Source organism: Lepus europaeus, chromosome 5, assembly GCF_033115175.1.
Source record: "Lepus europaeus isolate LE1 chromosome 5, mLepTim1.pri, whole genome shotgun sequence".
In the NCBI taxonomy this organism is placed as follows: Eukaryota; Metazoa; Chordata; class Mammalia; order Lagomorpha; family Leporidae; genus Lepus; species Lepus europaeus.
This window is the reverse complement of record NC_084831.1, coordinates 87,101,410-87,123,061: the sequence shown is the minus strand read 5'-3', so window position 1 is coordinate 87,123,061 and position 21,652 is coordinate 87,101,410. Positions and strand designations below refer to the sequence as shown.

General features: G+C 47.4%; 2 pseudogenes; one reads left to right on the top strand and one right to left on the bottom strand.

Annotated features, from left to right (window-relative positions):
* Positions 1–214: 214 nt before the first annotated feature.
* LOC133760851 (translationally-controlled tumor protein-like) lies at positions 215–958 on the bottom strand (annotated as a pseudogene).
* A 15,909-nt stretch (positions 959–16,867) lies between these two features.
* Positions 16,868–17,847, top strand: LOC133759143 (small ribosomal subunit protein uS5-like; annotated as a pseudogene).
* Positions 17,848–21,652: the final 3,805 nt, after the last annotated feature.

The window sequence follows — 21,652 nt, the reverse complement described above, 5'->3', positions numbered from 1 at the left end:
GGCGCCGCTTAACCTATCCTGGAATTCTTTTGTAAGGAACGTTTGTCTCTTTTCCTGGATTCATTATCCAATCATGTATCTGTATCACCATGGACTCATGAACATGGGTTTATACTTTGGGTTATAAACCAATACTACTTGTATACTATTTTGCTGCTGAAAGGAATACAGTATTTTTTTTTTTAGTTTAAATGCATTTTATTTTTAGACAACCTACATGACAATGTTTTTTGCTTTAAAAACAATGCCTCCACTCCAAGTAAATCATGGTCAAAATAAGTGAGGAGCTCAAGATAACGTCAGTCCCACTTCCTGTAAATCCTGGTGTTGTGTGGATGACAAGCAGCAGCCAGTTACGATGAGCAGTGATAGATCCAAATTGCCAATTTTGTTAACATTTTTCCATCTCTAAACCATCCTTAAAGAAAATCATAAATGGAGTCACACCATCCTCACAGTAGTCCAGTAGAGCAACCATGCCATCTGGATTCATGTTTTTCACCAATATAGAACTGGGAGTTTTTGAAATTAGCAAGGATGTGCTTGATTTGTTCTGCAGCCCCTGTCATAAAAGGTTTTACTCTTTCTGGTCTCTGTTCTTCAAGTTTGCCTTTGCTTGATTTCATGTAATCTTTGATGTACCTCTTGTAGGTTTCTTTTGTGAAGCTGGTTTCCTGCAGGTGATGGTTCATGACAATATCAACACCAGTGATCACTGCTTTTGGTACCTTCACCCTCGGGGCCTTCGGTGGAGGCATTTCCGCCGCCGATGAGCGAATCATTAATGTTACCCTGTGTCCTACTGACCATCTTCCCCTCCACCTCCAGGCACAGTCCGCCCGCGATCTCCCGGATCTTGTAAATGTCGGAGAACATCTCATCCTGGCTGATGAGGTCCCAGTAGATAATCATGATGGTGGCTGGAAGAAGACGACGACGACGGCGCTAGCTTGGCAGGAGCCCGGAGCGGCCCTCGTGGGTAGGGGGAGCGGGCGGAAAAGGAGGAATGCAGTATTAACTATTGGGAGCCCTCAGGTTTGACCCTTGTGTCACTTTTGTATGCCCCATCCTTTATTTATTTGAGTACACCATACTTTCTGATTCCTTGCCACAGGTCTAGAATCAGCATTTACTACCAAGAACTCTAATTCCTTTTGGTAGAAAATAGTATTTAGAAATTAAGATCTGGGTGTCATGGCCACCAGCATTGTTGTCTAATGGGTAAAGCTACTGCCTGAATGCCAGCGTCCCATGTGAATGCCAGTTTGTGTCCTGGCTGCTCTACTTCCCATTCAGCTCCCTGCTTGTGGCCGGGAGAAAGCAGCAGAAGATGGCCCAGGTGTTTGGGCCCCTGCAGCATGTGGGAGACTTGGAAGAAGCTCCTGGATCCTGGCTTTTGGCCTGGCTCAGCCCTGGCTGTTACAGTCATCTGAGGAGTAAACCAGCAGATAGACGATCTCTTCCTGTCTCTCTGACTTCAAAATAAGTAAATGTTATTGTTGTTGTTATTATTATTATTACTTGGGGGGCAGAATTACAGAGAGAGAGACAGAGATCTTCCATCCAATGGTTCATTCCCTAGATGGCTACAATGGCCAGCACTAGGCCTGGCTGAAACCAGGAGTTTCATCTGGGTCTCTCACATGAGTGACAGGAACCCAAGCGCTTGCGCCATCTTCTGATGCTTTTCCCAGGCCATTAGCAGGGAGCTGGATCAGAAGTGGACCTACCAGGACAAGAACTGGTACCCATATGGGATGCCAGTGTTGCAGGCACAGGCTTTATCTGCTATGCCACCACACCGGCCCCAACATCTTTCTCTCATTTTTAAGTTAATATTGTAAAAAATTTAAGTTTAAATAATTGCAAAAGACACATTTTCCTTTTTTTTTTTTTTTTAAAGTTTGAGAAACATAGAGAAAGAAAGATACGGAGAGAGCTCCCATACACTGATTCATTCCCTACACACCTACAACTGCTGGGGTTGGGCCAAGGGCCAAAGCTAAGAGTTGATAATTTGTCTTCCAAATGGGTAGCAGGAAGGGCATGACTTGAGCCATTACTGCTATCTCCCAGATTCTGCACTGTCCAAAAGCTGGAATCAGAAGCCATGGCCAGGAATTAAACCCACGTACCCTTGATGTGGGACGCAGGCATCTTAACTGTTAGGCTAAATGTCCAATAGTCCTTTGTATTTTTAAAGAAAATTATTTATGAATTTGAGAGACATAGAGAAAGAGAAACAGAGACAGAGAGCTCTCATCTTTTGGTTCACTCTCTGAATTCCTGCAAAGGCTCCTGGTCCATCCGGGGAGAAATGGAAGGCTGGGAACACAATCCAGGTCTCCCACATGGGTGGGATGAATCCAGTTATTTGAACCATCACTGCTGCCTCCCGGAGTCTACATTAGCTGGGAGCTAGAGGTAGGAGCCAGTATCAGGAACTGAATGTAGGCACTCCAGTATGGGATGCAGGTGTCTTAACCAGCATCTTAACCTGGAGGCTGAATGCCTGCCTTCTCCTTTAAATTTTAAATGCCAGCATTTAAAAATAGACTTGTGGGCCGGCGCTGTGGCACAGTGGGTTAATGCCCTGGCTAGATGCGCTGGCATCCCATATGGGCACCGGTTCGAGACCCAGCTGCTCCACTTCTGATTCAGCTCTCTGCTATAGCCTGGAGAAGCAGTAGAAGATGGCCCAACTCCTTGGGCCCCTGCACCCACATGGGAGACCCAGAGGAAGCTCCTGGCTCCTGCCTTTGGATCGACGCAGCTCCAGCCGTTGTAGTCAGTTGGGGAGTAAACCATCGGATGGAAGACCTCTCTCTCTCTCTCTCTCTCTCTGCCTCTCCTCTCTTTGTGTAACTCTGACTTTCAAATGGATAAATAAATCTTTAAAAAAAAAAAAAAAGACTTGTAATTTTGCTCTTCTCATTGCCCTGAAAATGGATTGAAATATCTTAGCAATTTTAGATCCACCACTGGCCACATCACAGATTGGACGTTTACCAAGCCTATTTCCTCTTCTTCATGATCATAAAGCATCCCGTGAAGTTAGACGTGGCCATGTAGACTGAATGCTGGACCACAGAACGTGAACGGAAGTGATTTATGCTGCTTCTTGGCCTGGCCTACAAAAATTACCAACGCACAATCTGCGTACTGCTTTTTCTCTCTTCCCCTCTCTGCCACCTGGATGGCCAGTGACTCGTTTCTTCCAACGACTGCCCTTCAACCTCCCATGACTCCTATCCCCCTGATAGCGATTAAATTTTCATATGAATAAGAAATCCTGGCCGGCGCCGCGGCTCACTAGGCTAATCCTCCGCCTTGCGGCGCCGACACACCTGGTTCTAGTCCCAGTCAGGGCTCTGGATTCTGTCCCGGTTGCCCCTCTTCCAGGCCAGCTCTCTGCTATGGCCAGGGAGTGCAGTGGAGGATGGCCCAAGTGCTTGGGCCCTGCACCCCATGGGAGACCAGGAGAAGCACCTGGCTCCTGCCTTCGGATCAGCGCGGTGCGCCGGCAGCAGCGCGCCTACCGCGGCGGCCATTGGAGGGTGAACCAACGGCAAAAGGAAGACCTTTCTCTCTGTCTCTCTCTCACTGTCCACTCTGCCTGTCAAAAATAAAAAAAAAAAAAAAAGAAAAAATAAATCTTTGATAGTTTTTCTTCTTCCATAGGTAAGAGTCTCTTAATTATGAGAGTACTTTAAAAACTGCATAGATTTCAAACTATCTTTTTGCACCAAAATAAGCTGATATCTTTTAAAATTCTTTTAAATTTATTCATTTGAGAGGGGGAGAAAGAGAAAGAGGAAAACTCCTATCTACGGTTTCACTCCCCAGATGCCTACAAGGCCGAGGCTGGGCTGGGGCCAGAGCTGGGTGTGGTATGCAACTTGCAGGGACCCAATTACTTAAGCCATCCGTGCTTCCTCCCAGGACCTGCGTTAACAGGGAGCTGATGTGAGAGTGCAGAGCTGGGATCGAGCCCAGGGACCACAATGTGGTATGTGGGCATCTTCTTATTTTTTTCTACCTTTTTAATCCCCAGAAACCTTTTATTTAAGGAATATAAACTTCATGCATTTCATAACACAACTTTAGGAATTAGTGATTCTTTCCACCATACTTGCCCTCCCATCCCCACTCCCACACCTCTTCCTCCTCTTCATCCTACCCTCATTCTTATTATTTACTAAGATCTATTTTTCAATTAATTTTATACATATACAATTAACTCTACGCTAAGTAAAAGACTTCAAAAAGTTATATGAAAAAAAAAAATTGTTCCTCAACAGTCGAGACAAGATGGGGCGGTCACCCCAGCCCCCAAGTTATTCCCAAAATACACAGTCCTGAAGGACAAACAAGGGGTACTGCCCAGCACAAGTCCCACCCTAAAACCATTGCCAGAAAAAACTGTCATCAATGGGAAAACGAGTTAGCTCTACTTAGCCAGTGCCGAAAGAGGAGCCCAGTCTGGCTACGAGATTCCTGTCCATTCAGGTTCAGGCAAAAGAAGACTGGCAGAGCAGTGATAGCACATGACCTCAGATACACAGGATTCCAACAACTCAAGTGGTAAGTAATGTGGGGGGAACCTCCTGTGCTGTGCCCCCCCCTTCTGACTCCATCAGTACGGATGGTAGCGCGTCAGGCTCTCAAGGTTGCCCAGATCAAGGGTAACCTCTCCCATACACAACAGCCTCCATGCCCCAGGGACGTCCTTGCAGCTCGCACCAGACCACTGCTTTAAGATCTCTTTTAGGGAATAAGCGCTGTGGCACAGCAGGTAAAGCTGCCACCTGGGGCACCAGCATCCTACATGGGCACCAGTTCGAGTCCTGGCTCTCCACTTCCAATCTAGCTCCCTGCTAAATGCGCCTGGGAAAGCAGTGGAAGATGGCCCAAGTCCTCGGGCCCTTGCACCCACGTGGGAGACCCGGAAGAAGTTCCTGGCTCCTGGCTTTGGCCTGGCCCAGCGCTGGCCATTTCAGCCATTTGCAGAGTGAACCAGTAGACAGGAGATCTCTTTCTTTCTTCTTTCTTTCTTTCTTTCTTTCTTTCTTTCTTTCTTTCTTTCTTTCTTTCTTTCTCTCTCTCTCTCTCTCCCTCCCTCTCTCTCTCTCTCTCTCTAACTCTTTCAAATTAATTAATTAACTTTAAAGAAATCTCTTTTAGGCAAGGCCCAGTGCAGTGAGGGGCCTGACTCAGAGATGGCTACTGGTTCCTGAAGCTATTTCAGGCCTAAAGGGAGCCACTGGAAGGGTGGTGCTGCTAGCGAGCCAGGGAGACCAGAGAGAACACCTGCTCTGATGAAGGCTTAGGGAAAGTCCTCCACGCTGTGGGCAGTGCTTGGCTGCTGATGTCCCTTCCCGAAATCCCAGGAGTTCTGGGGGCCTCTGCAAGCAAAACTTGAACCCTAATGCCAGCCCACCTCCAGCAGCCCGGGACCAGGTTTCCAGGCCCTGCTGAGGCTGTCCGGCAAGAACATCAACGTGAAGTTGTTGCTCTACAACTGGCTGGGCTGCTGAGGTCCCTGAGAAGAGGTAGAGAAGAAATATCCAGTCCAGCCAGAAGAATATAAGTCAGCAGCACCAGGCCTCAGACAGCAGGGCCAAGCAGCAGCAGGAGGCCCACAAGATACTCCAGGCAGCCAGGTGGGCAGCTTCCAGACGGCAGAGAACACACAGTATGCGTATATTTTTTAAAGATTTACTTATTAATTAATTTATTATTTATTTAAAAGGCAGAGTTAGAGAGGGAGAGAGAAAGATACAGAGATTTTACATCCACTAGTTCACTCCCCAAATGGTTGCAACAGCCACGGTTGGGCCAGGCGGAAGCCAGGAGCCAGGAGCTTCATCCAGGTCTCCCACGTGGGTGGCAGGGGCCTGTTTTCTGCTGCTTTCCCAGGTACGTTAGCAGGGAGCCAAGACTGCAACTGGTGCTCATTTGGGATGCCGGCGTAGCAGGTGGCGGCTTAACCTTCAGTGTCATGTCACTTGCCTCTTTAAGTCATTTTTAGAAAACACAAAACAGCAGTTTCTCAACTTTTAATGTAGTTATTCTGTCCAGAGACAGAATCAACAGACAGATCAACTTTCAAACTGATACACACAAGGGCTCATGGTTGGCTTTCTTGGGTCGCTTCCAGCTTTAGGTTATAAAAACTTTTCACACAACAAAGGCAACAAAAACCCAGCGAACTGTAGCACTTTCTTTGCCCTCTTGCTAGCCATGGCGGACTAGAAAGACTGTCCGCAGCATCTCCCCGGCGCAGCCTCCAAACAGGTGTTTTTCACTTGCTCTATTTAATGAAAACTTAAAAAAAGAGAGAGATTTATTTACTTGAACGGTAGAGTTAGAGAGAGAGTGAGAGACAGAGAGAAAGGTTTTCCATCTGCTGGTCCACTCCCCAAATGGCCACAATGGTCAGAGCTGGGCTGATCTGAAGCCAGGAGCCTCTTCTGGGTCTCCCATGTGGGTGCAGGGGCCCAAGTCTTTGGGCCATCTTCTGCTGCTTTCCCAGGCTATTATCAGGGAGCTGGATTGGAAGTGGAGCAGCCAGGACTCAAACCGGTGCTGCAGTCAGAGGCTTAACCTACTGAGCCACAGCACCGGCCCCCCTACTAAAAACTTAAACTTGCTGGTTTATAAGATGATGACAGTCCACGGACATCCTTGGCACTTAGCATGCTCTTCCTTATTTTCCTGGCTGCCATTGCTCCAGCCTTGGATTGTTCCCCTTTATGGTTTTCATTTTCCCCTTCAGAGCTCACACAGGAAATCACCGTGCTGGCTCGGGAGTGTCTGGTTCGTGGTGCTTTTTGTGGTTGAGAGTGGGCACACCCCCCTTCTCCCTCGCCAAATGCTCCCTCCCAATCATAGTTGTGCATGTGCGACCGCAGCTGTGGGTTCCTCCTGGCGGAAGCAGCCCTCCCACCACAATCTGCCAGACCTACACAGGGTTGGCAGGTGATTCGCCTTTGTAGATGAGGAGGGTGTAGGCAATTGTGCAAGGTAAAGGAAGAAACTGCACTTCCATCCCAGGCCGATATTCCATCCATTTTTGAAAAGAGTGAGGACAGAGAAATTGACTCCTTAAAACTTCTCTAGGCGGGGCTGGCGCTGTGGTGTAGCGGGCTAAGCCACTGTCTGCAGTGCGGCATCATATTTGGATGCCAGGTCAAGTTCAGGCTGCTCCACTTCCGACTCAGCTCCCTGCTAATGCACCTGGGAAGGCAGTGAAAGATGGCCCAAATGCTTGGATCCCTGCACCCACGAGGAGACCCAGATGAAGCTCCTGGCTTCGGCCTGGCCCAACCCCTGTTATTGCAGCCATTTGGGGAGTGAACCAGCAAAGGGAAGATCTGTCTGCCTCTGTTTCTCCCTCTCTCACTGTGACTGATTTTCTTTTCTTTTTCTTTCTTTCTTTTTTTTTTTTTTTTTTTTTTGACAGGCAGAGTGGACAGTGAGAGAGAGGGAGAGACAGAGAGAAAGGTCTTCCTTTACTGTTGGTTCACCCTCCAATGGCCGCTGCGGCCAGCGCGCTGTGGCCGGTGCACCGCGCTGATCTGAAGGCAGGAGCCAGGTGCTTCTCCTGGTCTTCCATGCGGGTACAGGGCCCAAGCACTTGGGCCATCCTCCACTGCTCTCCAGGGCCACAGCAGAAAGCTGGCCTGGAAGAGGGGCAACCGGGACAGAATCCGGCGCTCCGACCGGGACTAGAACCCGGTGTGCTGGCGCCGCAAGGCCGAGGATTAGCCTATTGAGCTACAGCGGCACCAGCCCTGACTTTCAAATAAATAAATAACTCTAAAAAAAATTCTCCAGGCTGTGTGGAATATAATATGAAACAGATCTTCTTTGTCCCAGGTTCCTGTTACAGAGCACTGAAACTCCTGGAACTTCTGGAGTGACAGAAGTGTCATTTGCTGTTCATAATGGCCCCACAGAGGCCATACCTGTTTGTACTAATGAGGTGACCTAGGGTGCGGCTCCCCTATACAGCCTCAGGATGAGGTCAGTCACCAGAAAGATAAAATGATTAGAGGATTAGATGGCTAGAAGTTTTAGGCCCTCACATCAATATAAGGAAGGCGTATTTCTCCCAACACTCACTCCCTATGTTGTGAAGGAAGACAATGTAAAAGGAAAATTAAAAATCAACCGCACAAGCACAAAGAATCAGGAGCCATGGAGAATATCGCACAAGGGAGTCCTCCCGGGGAGCAGTCAGGTTCTCCACAGCCCCTGGAGCAGGCATTTTTTTTTTTTAAAGATTTATTTATTTGCAAGTCAGAGTTACACAGAGAGAGGAGAGGCAGAGAGAGAGAGAGAGAGAGAGAGGTCGTCCATCCGCTGGTTCACTCCCCAATTGGCCACAACAACCAGAGCTGAACTGATCCAAAGCCAGGAGCCAGGAGCCAGGAGCTTCTTCTGGGTCTCCCATGTGGGTGAAGGGGCCCAAGAACTTTCCCAGGCCATAGCAGAGAGCTGGATGGGAAGTGGAGCAGCTGGGTCTTGAACCAGCGGCCATATGGGATGCTGGCACTTCAGGCCAGGACATTAATCCACTGCACCACAGTGCCGGCCCCTGGAGCAAGCATTTAATGTGGCAGTTAAGGAGCCTGTGTTCCACATGAGGCCACCTGGCTTCGTTCCCAGCTCTGGTTCCTCACCCCAGCTTCTCGTTAATACAGATCCTAAGAGGCTTCAGTGATTAGATTCACCACTCTCCCCCAACAAGTAAATTTAAAAAATTTTTAAAGAGTAAGAAACTTAAAAATTGTGCATTTAAATTAAAATGTCTCCAACACATGGCTAAGTGTCTGAAACAGAATCAATATCCAGTAGAAAATTAGAAAACCTTCTGTTCATTTTAGACCTTAAAATTTGCAGTTACTGTTTAAAGAGACTTCATAATCCTATAGCCTGGCTTATTCTGTATAATATGGTGTTTTTTGTTTTTTGTTTTTTGTTTTTTAATGCCCGCGGCCGTGCGGCCCCGCGGGAGCACCCGGGGCGGCCAGGGCACCGCGGGCCCCATGCAGAACCTGCCCCGGTTGCGTCGGGCCTGACTGGGACACTCCGGCCAGGCAGACTTGGGGCCGAGGCACGGCCCCCCCAACACCAAGCAGGTCGTGGGGCAGACACAAAGCCAGCACAGCCGCCCATGCAACCCGGCGGAACAGCACCTGTGTAATATGTTAAAAGTAATTGTGGAGTAGGTGTTTGGCTCAGTGGCTTATTTGCCACTTGGAATGCCTGCATTCCATATCAGAGTACCTGATTCAAGTCCTAGCTCCTCCACTTCAGATACCGCTTCCTGCTAATGCACGTCCTGGGAAGGCAAAAGATGTGGGCTCAAAAATTTGGGTCCCTGCCACTCATGTGGGAGACCCAGATGGAGCTCCAGGCTCCTGGCTTAGGCCTGGCCAACCCTGGCTGCTGCAAGCATTTGGGGAATGAGCCAGCAGATGGAAGCTCGCTCGCTCTCTCTCTCTCTCTCTCTCTTTCTCTTTCTCTTTCTCTCTGCCTTTCAAATAAAATGAAAATAAAAATTTAAAAAGAATTATAATTTATGACCCCGGTTCACAAAGAAACACGGTGGAACGGGTTGTTGAAAACAGATCATTAAATGACTCCTTTATGTGATACTAGCTTTGAGATTTCCACTGAGAACAGGGACCATATTCTTTATATAGTCTCATCTCCAACCGAATTGTGACTCTCACGTAATAGGTAAATAAACATTTGAAGTATTGAATTCAGCTGAACCCAGCTGAAAATGTAGCCTCAAGACTAGCTCATGGAGCTGGGCTGTACCTAATGAAGGCTGACAGATGACGATGGCGTGGAGGTATTAGGGGAGGTGACAGTGACGTCATGGTGAAAGGCAAGCTAGGTTGTTAATCCCCAGGTCTTTGTGCCAGAAGTGGCAAATAAAGAGTCCTAGTCCTCCCTGTTCATGTCCCGACTAGTCATCTGTCCTTGTGATTTAGTTTCATGAGACAATAGAGTTTTCTTTTTGCCTAAGAGACTCATGTCAGGGTTTTGTCACTACAAAGAAAAGTAGTCTACTACAGTCTTTCCTCAAAGAATTGAACTAACAAATATGAACAATTACAAAACAATGCCAAGTGGCATTGTGGAGGCAGATGAGAGGGGCCAGCCTGAAAGTCTAATGGAATAGTTGAGTATGGTCGATATTCCTGATATAGTCAGGCAAACACTAACGTTCAGTGGTTTTTCTTAACTCAGGCAAAAAATGTCTGAATATCTCATCAGATCCGTGCAAATGAGTGCCAGAAGTCTAGGAAGGCAAGAAGTGTCCCAATCCACGAGTGTCAGTGGAGGAAGGTAAGGGCGGTCAAGAGGATCAGCAAGGGGCCGGCACTGTGGCTTAGTGGGTAAAGCCACTGTTTGCAGTGCCGGCATCCCATATGGGTGCTGGTTCTAGTCCCAGCTGCTCCACTTCCAATCCAGTTTTCTGCTATGGCCTGGGAAAGCAGTGGAAGATGGCCTAAGTCTTTGGGCCCCTGCACCCACGTTGGATACCTGGAAGAAGCTCCTGGCTTCGGATTGCCCAGCTCCGGCCATTGTAGCCATCTGGGGAGTGAAGCAGCGGATGGAAGGCCTCTCTCTCCCTCTGCCTCTCCTTCTCTCTCTAACTTTGACTTTCAGGTAAATAAATAAATCTTTTAAAAAAAGGATCAGTGAGAGCGACACCTGCCACCAGGGAATGATTTCTGATGGAGGGCAGAGCCCTGTTCGGCTAGTGTTAAAAGCAAGGCCTTTTGTAGGTCTGCGTTTGTAGCTGAGATGTTGACAGGCCAACTGCTCAGGGTGAGCCTCCTGACACACTAGGCCGGTGAGGCCACAACAGCACTGGCTGCGCCGCATTTGCAAAATGTGCTTGGTCTGGTTCACTGATTGGTAAGCTCTTTCTCAAAAGCCTAAGACAAGGGGTGCTCCCAGATCCTAGTGAGCTTATACTACAGGAAAGACACTTTGAGCCAGTCCTAAATAGGACTACAAACAATAGCTTAGGGCCCACTACTTTAATTTTATATATTTTTATTTATTTATTTTTCATTTTATTTGAAAGTCAGAGCTCTTCTATCTGCTGATTCATGTCCCAAATGCCTGCAACAGCCAGGACTGTGCTGGGCCAAAGCCAGGAACCTAGGGCTCCATCCAGATTTCCTGTGTGGGTTGTAGGGACCCAAGAATTTGCGACATCCCCTGTGAACCTCCCAGGATGTGCTCAGCAGGAAGCTGGGTTGGAATTAGTAGACAGGACTTGCATATGCGATGCAGATGTCCCAACCAATAACCACTGCGCCAAATGTTTGCTCCTCCACTACCACCCTCCTCCATTTTAATTTATTTACCTGAGACAGAGACAGACAGGCAGACAGAGCTGCCATCCGCTCACCATATGCCCGCAATGGCCGGGGCCGAGGCTGGGCCTGAGCTGAAACCAGGAGAGGGGAATGCCATCAATGCAGGTCTCCATGTGAGCTGCAGGAACCAGTGACTTGAGCCATCCCTGCTGCCTCCCAGACTCCGCACTGTCAGGAAAGTGGGATCAGCAGCTGGGGCCAGGTGTGGAATGCAGGCACCCCAGTGTGCCACAGGAGCATCTTCATTGGAGTCTTAACTGCCAGGCAAGCACCCTCTCTGGGTCAACCTTTTTAAAACTAAAATGATTCTTTTTGACAGAGGTTCTCTAAAATAAGATGATTAACAACCAGTTACTCATGTAGCTCTGCCGACTAACTTAAGAGCACATTTAAAAATGTTACGGAAGAGCTCTCATGTAGAGAAGTGTAATTAACTCTCACATACCCATCACCAAGATAAATTATTAAGCTCCACCATATTTGTTTCATCAGTCCCTTTCCTGTTTTTCTTTGCTGAAGTATTTTAAAGCAAGTCTCAGGCACCATTTTAACCTCATACTTCAGGATGCATGTTTAAAGAAAGGGCGTGTTTTTAACTGACTGCAATGCTATTATCACCATTAAGTAGTAGCTGATATCAGTGCTCTTGTTCATGTCACTGTGGCTCGGATCATCTTGGTTAGGGGCTGGAGGGTTTTCTTTGGCCCCTGGAGTCCACTCCACACGCACAGAGCAGGCCTGGAGTCAGGTTTGCCCCGCCCTCCTCCCCAGTCCCCAGTCAATGCACCTTTGGAGTCAGTGCTAAGTATCTCAGGTCCCTGCTCTGAGAGCTTCGGGGTTACTCTGCCGTGTACTCCACACTGTTGGCCAAAGTACATTGTGAAATTGGGTTCCGCTTGCCCATTACAAAGGCAATCTGCTTAACAGAGCAGCTTTTATTGGTTTCTATTTCTCCCCTATCTATCTCACTTCCTCCTCCTCTGTTAGTATTTCTTAGGGTCACCTCTAAAATACAGTTTACATTCTAATTTTTATCTTAGGGCCTAGCAGAACTCAAACGAAGAAAGTCACCTAATATACAATACTTGATGTCATATTATACTATGTCCTTTATCATTTTTCCATTGTATGAAAATTATCTTTTATAGTAGTTTTGATAAAATTACATGTCTAAACAAGAGTCACAAATTGCATTGGTTAGTTTCTTAAAGCTCTTTTAATCTAGTTCTGCCCCTCTCACCCTACCTTTCTTTTTTCATGCCATTAACATGTTGCAGAGACAGATCAGTTATCCTATAATTGCCCATTTCCGGGTTTGTCTGTTTCCTGTGTTCCTCTATTTCCTATGATAAAAGATGGCTTGAGAAGCTTTCAGACTGAACTTCTGGAGGGCAGGAATACTTTGTAGGCGGTGCTATCAGCCCCATACTGATCTCTTCAGGAGATACTTACTGCCTGCTAGTCCTGCACTGATGCTAAGTTATCCAGCTGCTTTGTCTTGGAGGGCTCAACAGGGAACTGTCCCACTAAAAATCGTGATCCAAGTGTGGGACTTGGGGACTGTTGCAGTTGATTTCTCCACAATGTAGTAGTGGGTTCGTTTCTGAGAAGAGCAGCGTGGTGGGGGCAAGAGGCGCGGAGTCAACACACAGACCCCGGGAGTCCGGTGAGAGCAGGCTTGAGGCGAGCAGCCTGCAGACTCGTTTATTACAGTTGATACAACAGCTTATATAGCCAAGACCAGCCAATCTGGTCAAGGGGCGGTCTATACCCCAACCAATCACAGCCTATTGCCAGGCAGTTTCCAGAGCCATCCAATCACAGCCTGTCGCCAGGCAGTTTCAAATCCATCCAATCACAGCCTGTCGCCAGGCAGTTTCCAGAGCCATCCAATCACAGCCTGTCGCCAGGCAGTTTCAAAGCCATTCCTGACTAACTGACGCTTGCTTGCCAGTGGCCACCTTGGCATGGCCTTCTCATTCCACTACATTTCCCCCTTTTCGTTTATTTTTGAGCAACGGGAGGCATGATTCTTGGCCATACCATTGTTGACCCCGTTTCCATGTGGTCTCCGTACGCAGCTGTGCCTGTCTTAGGTTGTCCCCCAGGGGATCTTACCCGTCATTGACTAACCAGCGCTCAAATCGAGAGACCACAGGATTGCTTGCTCAGATAGGGGTAGGAATGAGGAATAATGGTTATCAAGAATGGCATGACCACACACAGGCTGTGGGCCATTTGAGTGGCTGACCAGAGCTAGTGGGGTACACAACAGTAACAGATATGGCTTTGGGCAGTTTCTCAGGGTAGGATGATAGGGCAGGTGCATCTGCTAACAAGGCGTAGTCTCGGTCAACATTAACAGCAAACATGCTGATGGGATGGGATCTAGCGGCTGCCCTGAGATATTGGGGTGCCCGAGGACTGCCACAAATGTGGGGATCCTCACTGGGTGCGGATGGGATGACATTGCATGAGTTATTGTGTAAAGGTCCTCTTAGTTCATCCCACGGGTATGTGGGGGTTGGCTGACTAGGCATTGCTACCATGTTTGCTACATTGTTTTTTTCACTGTCGGAGCTCTCTCTCCCTAAGTCATCAACCATTGTCTGTGAGACAGGGACCTGGAGTGTCAGGCTCCTGTCACTCACAGATTCACTATCTTTGATAATCTGCACAGGATTCTGAGAGGGGGGTATCTTTCCCATGTCTGAGCACTTAAGAGTGGCACGGTACGCCAACTCTAGCCAGAGGAAAGACACGTACAGCACTGCTGCCATAACAAAGCAAATTCCTAGCACCTCAGCTGTGGATGGCATTTTGTAGGGGGTTTCCCTATGCTAGACAAACAGATAGTGGTGTATCAGATCGTACGTATGTCCTGTGCTTAGTGGGGGACTTCCTTGATTCGTTAGGTCAAGGCCGTATGCCCACACGGTGTCTCTGGAGCGTCACCTCTCTCGAGTGAGGGAAGATGACTTGGTTCCGAATTCTGGGATGATCAGTCCCTTATGTGAATTCGCCGGGCGAACCGAAAGTAAAAGGAGGAGCCGAGAAGCGACATATGCTTCCGGGCGGTGTGTGCTAACCTGGGGTCACTTAGACCGAGGACAAGGACAAGGAAAGGGGCGTAGGAGGGGGTTCTGTGCTCACCCTCACAGAACCGAACAGCACACAAAACACCGAGGGGCCTACTTGCCGAAATCCAGGGGGGACCTCGCCGAGTCCGACACGCTGTCTTTCTCTCAGTCACGTTGGCGCGCCAGATGTTGCAGTTGATTTCTCCACAATGTAGCAGTGGGTTCGTTTCTGAGAAGAGCAGCGTGGTGGGGGCAAGAGGCGCGGAGTCAACACACAGACCCCGGGAGTCCGGTGAGAGCAGGCTTGAGGCGAGCAGCCTGCAGACTCGTTTATTACAGTTGGTACAACAGCTTATATAGCCAAGACCAGCCAATCTGGTCAAGGGGCGGTCTATACCCCAACCAATCACAGCCTGTTGCCAGGCAGTTTCCAGAGCCATCCAATCACAGCCTGTCGCCAGGCAGTTTCAAATCCATCCAATCACAGCCTGTCGCCAGGCAGTTTCCAGAGCCATCCAATCACAGCCTGTCGCCAGGCAGTTTCAAAGCCATTCCTGACTAACTGACGCTTGCTTGCCAGTGGCCACCTTGGCATGGCCTTCTCATTCCACTACAGGGGACTACTGGGACTTTCCTATGAGACTTCAGAGGGCAGCTAGTAAATCCATTTTGAGGCTGGCACTGTGGCTCACTAGGCTAATCCTCCGCCTACGGCGTCAGCACCCTGGGTTTTAGTCCCAGTTGGGGCGCCGGTTCTGTCCCAGTTGCTCTTCTTCCAGTCCAGCTCTCTGCTGTGGCCCGGGAGGGCAGTGGAGGATGGCCCAAGTGCTTGGACCCTGCACCCGCATGGGAGACCAGGAAGAAGCACCTGGCTCCTGGCTTCAGATCGGCGCAGCACCCGCCTTAGCAACCATTTGTGGGGTGAACCAACGGAATTAAGACCTTTCTCTCTGTCTAACTCTATCAAAAAAAAAAAAATCCATTTTGAACATTTTGTAAAGTTGAAACAGTTTTAAGCAGACTTTAAATGTTAAAATCTGAAGCCGTGAAATATCATATCTTGGGACAGACTCAAACTATTTTCTAAGGAAATTCTCACCCTCTTGGAGTTTGGATCCTAACTCAATACATGGTTAGGTTGGATACCCCTCACATGAAGCCTCATGAATCCTACAACGTGCCAGGCGCCGGAACCATACCAAGGGTACAGGGGAAACCAGTCACAGTGCTTTCCCTCGAGGAGCCTACGCCCTGCAGGGAGTTTACTGGGCGTTAAGTGGTAAGCACACAGGAGTGCTAGCGCTATCCACTTTGTGGAGAGGGAATCACCAGCGACAACTTCTTAGAAGAAACGACATCTATACGGAAAGTTATAGAGAATCAGTGCCAGAAAAAGCCAAGCTTTCCTTTTCCTGAGGAGCTAACATAGTTCTTCTGAATCATATACTACGTGAATCATATAATGGACTGTCATCATTTTTCCTATGGCTCCTAATAATCTCAGCTCTGCAGCCCAGCTCTAGTTATGTAGGACTCGACATGTACATATTTTCATTCCAAATTTCTTCATGGTCCTGATTTTGTCTGTTCTTTTCCTAACTTTTGAATGAACACATTTTAAAGTTTATTTACTTTTATAATGTTTATATTTTTTAATTTGTTCATATCTCATAAATACAACATTAGGAACACAGTAATTCTTCCCACCACACCCACCCTCCCATCCACTGCCCCTCCTTCTTCCTCCCTTTCCTTTTTGATACAAGAAAGAAAAAAGAAACAGTAAGGAAAAAAAAAAGAATGGAATAAAAAAAAAAACTAAGAGAACTGTTCCTCAACAGTCTAAACAAGAGCTTGAACGTATTTTTGTTTCAAATTATATGTATTCTTGAAGCTACCTCAAATCCCAATCTCTTTTGATGATATTTTCAATTAGGAACATAAAAATTCCCATACTGAGCTGGACCAGTGACGATGCTAAGCTTGAACATCGTTTTCAAAAATGGTCTTAAGGGAGGCAACTTTCCTCTCTGCTGTCAGAACAGAGCTGGGCAAAGTACAGAGGTATGTTTAAATCCCAGACCTGCCACTCCCCACCTCTGTCATCTGAGACGAGTTACCTGCCCTTTGCTAAACCAGCTTCCTCATCTCTTAAGTGGAGCGCATACCTACTTTCTAGGAAGTCATGAAGACTACATAAATACATATATAAAAGATCCAAATCATTGGCCACGGTAGACACCCAATAAAAGTTAACACGTAATCAACAGAAAGTATTAGACAGGTGGCATCCTTCCTTTGTTCACCAACAGCTTTGTCATCTATCTTTTTGGTAAAATCCCGCTAAATCTGTTGTCAAACAGATCTGAATTAATGACACGAGTTCATTTTCCACTGCGACAAGTGGTAGTTCCCCACAGAACATTTAGCTTGCTTTTCCCTTCAAAAAGCATTCCTTCTTCTCCGAGAGAACACCAAGTGGTGGATGAGGCCAGCGCAGCAGGAGGGCCCAAGGCCCCAGGGCCCCTGGAATGGGAGGCCACAGTGGCTTCTGTGGTTGAAGCCGCCACCCAGGTGCCAGTTCGCAGCGGGCACTGTCTGGCTTGCTGCAGTCCCTGCCCACCCACCAATGGAGGAAAGGTCGAGGACAAGAAGTGGGCCCTGTCACCAAGCTGGGCCGCCTGGTTAAGGACATGAAGATCAAGTCCCTGGAGCAGACCTACCTCTTCTCTCGGCCCATCAAGGAGTCTGAGATCATCATTGTCCTGGGAGCATCCCTCAAGGATCAGGTTTTGAAGGTTATGCCAGTGCAGAAGCAGACGTGAACTGGTCAGCAGACCAAGTTCAAGGAATTTGTTGCCATCGGGGACTACAATGGTCATGTTGGCTTGGGTGTGAAGTGCTCCAAGGAGGCGGCCACCGCCATCCGAGGGGCCATCATCCTTGCTAAGCTCTCCACTGTGCATGTGCGGAGAGGCTACTGGGGGAATAAGAGCAACAAACCCCACACCAGGCCTTGCAAGGTGACCAGACGCTGTGGTTCTGTGCTGGTGCCTCATTCCCGCCCCCAGAGGCACTGGCATCTTCTTGGCTCCTGTCTCCAAGAAGCTGCTGCTGATGGCTGGCATTGAAGACTGCCACACCCCAGCCAGGGGCTGCGGTGCCACCCTGGGCAACTTCACCAAGCCCACCTTTGCTGCTATCTCCAAGACCCATAGGCATCTGGCCCTGAACTTCTGGAAAGAGACTGTGTTCACCAGGTCTGCTTATCAGGAATTCACCGGCCATCTTGGAAAGACTCACAACAGAGGGTACGTGCAGAGGACCCAACTCCAGCTGTGACTACAACATAGACTTTTACACAAGAAGAATAAAGTGAATCAAGCCTGTTTTTGTTTTAATTTATTTGAAAGGCAGAGTACAGAGAGAGAGAAAGAGAGAGAGAGAGAGAGATCTTTCATCTGCTGGTTAACTCCCCAAATGGTAGCAATAGCTGGGCTGGGCCAGGCCGAAGTCAGGAGCCAGGAGCTTCTTCCACGTCTCCCATGTGGGTTCAGGGGCCCAAGCACTTGGGCCATCTTCCACTGCTTTCCCAGGCTCATTAGCAGGGAGATGGATGGAAAAGTGGAGCAGCCGGGACTCAAATTGTCACCTTTATGGAAAGCTGGCACTGTGGTGGCTTTACCCCCTATGCCACAGCACTGACCCTGAATTAAGCCCATTTAAAAAAATTCCTTTCATTCGCATAGTTGTGACTTCAGGAATTTGACAGTTACAGTCATAATGTTCAAGACTTTGAGATTGGGTCTCATGCCTTCCTGCTGAAGGCACTAGCGCCTTAGACTATTATAAAGCTGTCCCTCTTGCTCTGTTGTCTTCCTCTAGGCCTTCATTCCACTGTGTTCTTCGCAATGTGGACACCAGGGCATCCACAGTGCTGGACTCTATGGCTTTATTTAATCTGGAGGGCACAGATTATACACACTTATAAGAATATTAAATGCACAAATGCAAAAGTGTAGCAAGGTGAGCGCTTTCCTTTGCACTCCTGCTTCCCAGAAATGATAACAACTTTAGACCTTCTTGTGCATATTACATGTGCACAGAGAAATTTTAGATTTTCTTGTTTCACAAGAAAGGGTCCTGATGTCTGTTCCGTTCTGCATCTTGCTCTTTTGCTCTCAGCAATAAACTACAGACATCTTCCATACAGATTTTACTCTTAAAGATCACAGAGTAATTCATGGTAGAGAGTATCACTTTTTATTCATCCAGCTTCCTACTAATGGTTAATTAGAAACCAGAGCATCTGTGAAAACTAGGCTGTGCAGAGCATCTGTGTTTACACCTATCCCGTGCATTTGATTGCTTCTTTGGAATGGACCCCCAGGGGCACTGCTATGTTATATTTAGTTGTAATAAGTGTGCCCCTAGCTGGAATGATGTCTTCTTATGCCTCTCCCTCCCTCACCTGGGACACCTAAAGCAGCAGCATCAATCTCAGTTTAAAGTCTTGGGGAAAGAATTTTGGAAACTATAGGACCTTCTCCTGATTTACTAACCATACCTTTATTTCATATGCTTGGTTTGAACTTTAGAAAAAATATTTATTATTAGTTATGATATTTTTAATTGCAACCAACAGAAGACCTGATGTAGAGTTTGTATTAGTTTCCTAAGACCGCCAAAATGGACTCCCACAAGCTTGGTGGCTTAAAACAATAGAGACTCATTTACTCACAGTTCTGGAAGCCCCAAGTCCAAGATCAAGATGTTGGCCGTGTCTCTCTCCCTCTGGAGGTGCTAGGGGAGACTTCTTCCTTGCCTCTCCCAGCTTCTGGTGCCTCCAGGCAATCCTTGGCTTGCCACTGCATAATTCCAATCTCTGCTCTCTTCACAATCTCTCCGTGTGTTTTTTCCTCTGTCTCCTACAAGGATATTGTCTTTGGATTTAGGGCCTACCAAACCCAGAATGATCTCAAAATCCCTAACTCCACTACAGCTTTATCCACATAAGCTCACACTCATATCTTTTTGGGAGCCACTATTCAACCACACAGTGGCTCAGTCAGCAAAGGCATTTTGGTTACCACATATAAAAGGAAGTCTATATATAATAGGCAATTTAGGATTGGTTGGAGCCTGTGATCTCATCAAAGACCTAGACTCTTCATCCTTCCTCCTACATCCTCGTATCATTTTTTGTTCTCAAGCTTGCTGTCTCATGGTTAAAGACAGCTGCTCTGGTTCCAGGCTTTATATCCTGTCCAAAACAGCAATCAAAGCAGGTAGTAGAGAGGAGAAAATGCCTCTCCTATCAGGGGAGAAGACCTCTCCCTGAAGCTTCATCATGCTCAACCCAGATGTAGCAAAGAGAAATGGATCTAGATCTATCAAGATACGTGCCCTGGGGTACAGTGCCATAACAAGACGTGAGATTTGATAACAAAAAAGAAGTGGGCATAGTCATTGGGTAAGCAATGACTACAATTGGGTAGGCAAAGCTACAATTCCTAAATGTGTTTCCTGAAGATTACAAATAAAAAAACTCGCCAGCTCCTTTAATTATCAATTTATATAGATTCCTTCAACCGCAATTAATAACATCTAATTGTTGAGTATATAGGAGCAGGGCCTCAAAGATCAGCAAGACATAGTTCCCATCCTCAAGGAATTCTTTTAAGATTCTTTTAGGGAGTTTTTAAAGATTTATTTATTTATTTGAAAGGCAGAATTACCGAGAGGCAGAGAGAGAGAGAGAATCTTCCATCTGCTGGCTCATTCCCAAAATGATTGCAACGGCTTGAGCTGGGCCGATCCGAAGTCAGGATCAGGAGCTTCTCCCGGGTCCCCCGTGTGGGTGTAGGGGCCCAATGACTTAAGCCATCTTCCACTGCTTTCCCAGGGCATGGCAAAGAGCTGGATTGGAAGTGGAGCAGCCTGGACTTGAACCGGTGCCCATAAGGGATGCTGGCACTGCAGGCAGCGGCTTTACCTGCTACACCACAGCGCTGGCCCCCACAAGGAGTTCTTGATAGTCTTGAATAAGGAATAAATACACCAGCAATCCCAGGACAGTGTGACATCTTAGGTGGCACGTGCGTGATGCAGTGAAGGAAGAGCATCTTGAAAGGTAACCCCTGAACTGAAAAAAAGCAATTAAACAGAGACAAGGAAGGGGTCACATGTAGGACACTGCTGACTGGACAATGCCACATGTTTCTGTAACTACAAACACTTCATCTGATTTTTAAGATTTATTTTATTTATTTGAAAGGTAGGGTTACAGCGAGAATAGCAGAGACAGAGAGAGATCCTTCATCTGCTGGTTCACTCCCCAAATGGCTGCAAAGACCAGGGCTGGGCCAGGCTGAAGCCAGGAGCTAGGAGCTCTATCCTGGTCTCCCACGTGGGTGGCAGGGGCCCAAGAACTTCACCCATCAACCTGCTGCCTCCCAGGGTATGTATCAGCAGGAAGCCGCAGTTGGGGCGGAGCTTGGATTCAAACTCAGAAACTTTCACACAGGATGCAGGCGTCCCAAGCAGCATCTTAACCCTTGCACCTAACGTCCACCCTGTGTTTATATTTTTAATTTTGAAAACCTGGTTCAAATGGCTCGCTTGCTCTCCCTCTCTCCCTGAATAACTTCTAATTTACATGCAATCTTTTGTATGTGTGTGTGTAGACTTATAGGCCTCTATTTTTTATCTTATTTCTATATATTTTTTAAAGATGCTCTTGGATTAGAAAGAACACATCAAAATCCCATCAGTGACAGTCTTTATGGTGAGATTATATGTGATTTAAAACAATAGTTTGCAGTATTTCCCAAAGTGAACATTCTATACAAATGTAAGGACCCCCAAATGCTAATTGATACCCAAATTGTAGCTGCCTCAGATGTCTTTCAAGCCAGAGTCAGTATTTTCCTCCTAGACATGGCTTCTTCTTCTTTTTTTTTTTATTTATTTATTTTGAGAGGTAGATTTACAGACAGAGACAGGGAGAGACAGACAGAGAAGTCTTCCATCTGCTGGTCCATCCACTCCCCAAATGGCCGCAGCAGCTGGAGCTGGGCCAACCCAAAGCCAGGAACCAAGAGCTTCTTTTAGGTCTCCCACATAGGTGCAGGGCTCAAGCACCTGGCCCATCTTCTA